Source organism: Mytilus californianus, unplaced genomic scaffold, assembly GCF_021869535.1.
Source record: "Mytilus californianus isolate M0D057914Y unplaced genomic scaffold, xbMytCali1.0.p SCAF_6, whole genome shotgun sequence".
Taxonomy (NCBI): Eukaryota; Metazoa; Mollusca; class Bivalvia; order Mytilida; family Mytilidae; genus Mytilus; species Mytilus californianus.
In genome coordinates, this window is record NW_026262712.1 from 6650439 (window position 1) to 6656075 (window position 5637).

Sequence of the window (5637 nt, forward strand, 5' to 3'; positions counted from 1 at the left end):
TTTTTTCCTAACGTTACCTTCATTGTGTTGCATGTATTTTGTGAATGTTACCATTTTATTATATATATTTACATTGTCTTCACAGATAAACACATTTTAGCAAAGACATTTTTGTTTATCTGAATACATAAATTTGTTTTATTTTTTTACATGTTTTCAACCTTATTTCATTATTACTAAATATATGTTTTTTAATAAAAAAAACCTGTGTAATACATGTTACTATTGTATCACCGTTTGATTATTATAATACAGTGATTTTTATGTTTAAGACATATATTCCTATTAATGAATTTATACGAAACAAAACACGAGGTAAGTAATTTAGCTTTTAAATCTAAATCAATGAACTGTACTATTTAGCCCTATTTGTATGAATATAAAAAAGATGTGGTATGATTGTGAAAGAGTTTATGATTTGAACTTTCTGCTAAAAAACAAATGACGAAGAAGTTACTCTTTTCTAACTGTAATATTATTTTGTTTTTGAAACTAATTTAACTCACCTAATTCCGTTGTTATTATCATTTTATTTCCTTCTATTTACAAATATACTTTCTAAAGTCGTGTACCACGCGTACAATTTAAAAACTGAACAAAACTCTGAGAGATACATCAATACTGTTTGTTTTCCATAGAAAATAGAACTCACCTGAGTATGATCCATCGACGGCAATACAGGACGGACTTAAAGAGGCAGCGAGTAAATATGGGTAAATTGTTTTATAATACGGAGTTGTACCACCTACATTTTTGTTAATTTTTTCATCACGCTACCACCTCTGATAAACTACTATAATTGTAGTTTATTTGTTCTTTTAATCAATGAAAACAAATGGAGATTGATAAGGTAAAACACAAATGACTTACTAAATCAATAGTGAAATGTGAATAAATGAAATGAATGCGCATGTTCCGAGCAAACTAATTTAGCACTTATAAACAAAGAGTGGTCAACACAATACAACTGAAAAGAAACCTTTTGAAAAACGCAAGACATCGACATTTAGCATGTCGAAGTCTTGGTGCTGTCATCAGTAAATGGTACATATATACAGACTTTATTTAAAGACCGCCTGATTTATAAATTCAAATAAAGCAAAAACAAATGATAATTTTAATTATTTGGCAACAATTCAATTGTTTGTGACAAATAGGACTTAATGATCGGTAAAGCACCAATTTTATTTATTCAGCTTTTGGCTCCTATATGTTGTCGGTTTTTTTCTTTATCTTAAAACTGACATTATGACATGTAACAGTAATTATTGTACTGTATGTACATAACTTCAGGTATTTAAGTAAGAATTTCATTTCTCTTGAGGTCTTTTTTCTGTCTGAAACATGTCAAATTATGTACAGATATATTCTGGGCATTATAGAAGATGGTGTAATCATGACTTGTTATAGTTGTTCACAGTTATTTGGATTTTTTTTGTTCATCAACCATGTTAACATATTTTGAAAAGTGACTTGTTTTTTTGTTTTTTTTTTTTGTTGGTTTAGTGCATATGTTGCTCAAATGTTTGTTTCCGAGCAGACTTACAAAAATGCAAATGTTAATAACAGCCAACCTTCAAAATCTACATTGGATATATTTAGCACTTTTATTTGCCTATGTATGTAAAAACACTCATAATTTGTTCGCAATATGCATAACATAGATAACATATAGCGTGTGTTGATTAAAATGGATGTATACTTTTTTTTTCCACTTACAGGTGAACTATAGGTAGAATGATGCATTTAATTCAAATGACAAGCAACACTCAAATTATTGATTAAAAGGTAAATATTACTGTTGATTGAATATTGTTAACACGTAGTACATGTACAGCTGACATTCAAGTGGTTTGCTAAATGCAATAAACCAAGATATATGCACAGGAATATGTATGCCTGCTATATGTTGAATTAATACACATACAAGGCATACATTTGTCAAGTTTGTGTAAATATTTTGATATTATATTTCAATGTATGATTTATGAACATTATAGATTCGCAAAATGCATCTTTCTAGATTAACATTCATTAATGTTAATAAAGACATCCTTGATCATGTTCAGTTCAGTGCATTACATAATTTGAATACAACTATGCATGTCAATTACATATATTTCGTTTTGAATGCGTGTCACTATATTTAAGGATGCTTGACTGATCGTATACATTGTTGGTAATGTTTTGATGCCGATATTTATCTATTGGAACATGGTCAGAATTTTGTCAAACTTTACATCGTAAGTTCATATCAACAGTAATATTGTTATCATTGTAATCAGCCCAGATTCACTTAACTTTAACAATTGAAATGCATACTATCACCAAGTCTTGTATAGTTGGACAGTATCTCCAAAGCAATCATTATCGTTTGAAATATACTATATTTCAGGGATAGTTTACGTAATCGAGTGATCGTTTTGTTTCTTTGCATATAAACTCGTTGCACTGAATATTTTACAGTCCCTAACAACTGTTGAATCATGTCAACTTCGAGCAATACAACCAACTAACAGTGTGTGAAATACATTTATTAATCGTTGAAATAAAAGGAGAAAAAAACCAGGTCATTGTTTGATAACAACTAGATTTAAATTGCATAAATTCTCTGTATTACAAATGCATACCCCTCTATACCGAAATGAAACACGATGTAAACATGTATGTTGCAATTGCCAATTTGTCATACTTAAATCAATTTTGATTTTTTTATGTACTTTGGATTCATTATTATTCGTTGGATACCAATTTTCGTGGGTTTCGTGGGTACAGGTGAACCACGAATATACATATTCAACGAAATACAAATTTCTATAAATTTGTATCCAGACTTTGGCAGAACCACGAAATCACATATCCACGAAAATGCAAGGTTTCCGCAATCCATGAAAATTGGTGTCCACGAAAATAAATGAATCCACAGTATATAAAATGTCATAAAAATCGGCAAATCCGAATTCCGCATATTATATTTATTCCTGGCATATAGACTTTTGATATAGTCGATAATCGTGAAAATATTTGTTGTCATAATGTTTCAATTTATTCATGTTTGAGAAATTTACATTATCATTGTTACTCAATATAAATTTCTCGAGGACTTTTGACAAATACTAGAGATTGACAGTGATATTGTACATACAGTCCGTTTTTTTTTCAGATGAAGCTGAATGGTCAAAATAATGCAAAAAAGAGTTGCTGACTCCCTTAAGTTATACTATGTCAACGAAAGACAGTTTTAAACATTTTGATTGCCTTGAATTATATTGCAGAAAAAAATTAAGTGGGAATATAACATGCATATGGGGAAAAATAGCATATCTGAAAGTACTTGAAATAATAATAGGATAAGGCGTTATCGTAACTGCGTAAGTCGCAATCAAGGGTGAACTGAATATATATGAATTATACAATCATCTACAGTGTAGATAATATACCCCTGCAATTTCAGAAAACAACAATACATTTCCTTAGAATTAACCATTCCGGTAGTTTAATTGCATGTCCTATAGTAGAAAAAAACAACAACATGGATGATATGTCGCCCAGGATAACACAAAATCGATGGGATGTTGTAAAGGAAACATCAACTCCGAAAGAAATAATTGACCCTACGTTCAATTTGAGAGATGTCATGACAAACGAACATGTTTCAGTCTTCGGGTTGCTCTTTGTGCTACAAAAACTCAGACAAGTTTATTTATAGTCGGCCCTTGTACTGTATAACTTTCAGATCAATTAGAATTAGACATGCATTAAATCTGTCATACTATAAAATTAATTTTGCTGGAATATTTATATTTGAAATAGCAAATGAACGGATTATCATTTCACTTAAATAGTAAATGAAATTATCTATCAATATTCCCGATGATCTTGGATACTTATATTTAATATAGCGAGATAGAAGGCTGTCATTTTTCACTGAAGTAGTAAATAGAATTATTAAATTACCATGTACTTTTGAAAATCATTTGAACACGAAAATCATGTTTGTTTCCACACAGATACACGTTAACAATAGCACGTGTTTTTTTAATCTTTATAAAACAAATCATATCTGCAATTTGTAACACCAAGATGCATTATGCAAGTAAAACTAAAACTGTAAACATTTCGAAAATATCAACTGGCATTGCTGCAACAAGTCAATTTTAGTTGAAAATATCTTGAACTTTAAAGGCATTTAGAGAATATCAACAATCACAGATTAATACATTTTGATAAAATACAATTCCAAAAGTTGTTTGAGCGGTTTTAAGTCTGTTATTTAAAACTCAATTTTGTTATTTTAATCACACATAGCGCATAGATGAATGGCAGTTTTGGCGTCTGCAAAGTTCTTCTTTGGTTGAAAAATGATAGAACTATTTTAGACATATTGCACTTCTATGGCAATAATGCACATTATCAGAATAATATGAAACTGCACATGAAAGCAAAAAAGGTGCTACTCCTACCGTCGTTTTCCTATTCATGTTTGCAAGATTAAACACAACAACATTAGTCCTATTAATCTAATTTCAAATTCACATTCATGTATACGTTGTATACAGTTTTAATATGAGTTTTTACGTTTATTGTAATTAATCGTCTAAACTATAACGGTGTTGCTTTTTTTTTTTTTTTATCTTTTTGTCACATTTGATTAGATTATAACTTGTGTTTAGGTTATACATCGTAAGTTTGATTAATACATTTCTAAACAGCATATTTTGTTTATTTTAAAGTAATGGAAATCGTTATCTCACTACGTAATGTGTTTTTCATAGCTTTGTCGAACACTTTCGGTATATCTTTTGATAAGTGCATGTATCTACCTCATCCATAGCTCTGATTGAATTCCTAATTTGGATATACTATTGTCTCTTTTGATTCTATGAGCTGTTTGTAAAAGCCTTTGGACTTCAATAACGAGCAATACCCATAGAACTACAAAAGTCCGCGACATGAAAAAAATGCTAAACAACTCAATTGAAAAACAACGGCTTGATTTATGAGAAAAAAATCAACCACAAATAAATATGACAGCAACTTACCAACATACCACTAAATTACAGCCTCTTGACTTTCGGCATAAATATATAGAATGTTACGGGTTTAACATGCTTGAGACAATAAATATCAAACCTCAACTGAAAGGATATTAATAGCTCTATGTAATCGGAAGACCTTCAACAATAATTAAAACCAAAATTGTGTATAGTCAGCTTTAAGTCTCCGAAATGACATATATGAAAACATTCAAACAAGAAAGCTAACGGCCCGCTTAATGACAAACACATGATAAATATAACTCACAGCTAGAAACGACACTGCAAAATGGTCATGACATTTAACAAACACATAACGAATATAGCGAGGTTAATCATGATTGTGAGCACGCAATCCTTCATCTAATCTGGGACGGTCGTAAATCACCACAAATTTAGAACAAGCTGTTCAAATCTGTAGGATATAGCTTAACATGCCAAGTTGATACGCAGCACAACAAAAAATATACTCAACTAACATTAAAACAATAGAAAAACAGTACCGACCTAAGAGTTATTGCAGTTACTGACAACGAGTTAACAGTAACAACATATATTCTCCATGAATTAAGCATTAATCTGACAAAATATAAGTACATAG

General features: G+C 30.1%; 1 long non-coding RNA gene across 1 annotated transcript; it reads left to right on the forward strand.

Moving 5' to 3' along the window:
* The first annotated feature begins 5 nt into the window (after window positions 1-5).
* LOC127706921 (uncharacterized) lies at window positions 6-4714 on the forward strand. The gene is made up of 4 exons (XR_007984636.1): window positions 6-713; window positions 1722-1788; window positions 2152-2243; window positions 3164-4714. It is a non-coding gene; the product is annotated as an uncharacterized LOC127706921 (long non-coding RNA).
* Window positions 4715-5637: the final 923 nt, after the last annotated feature.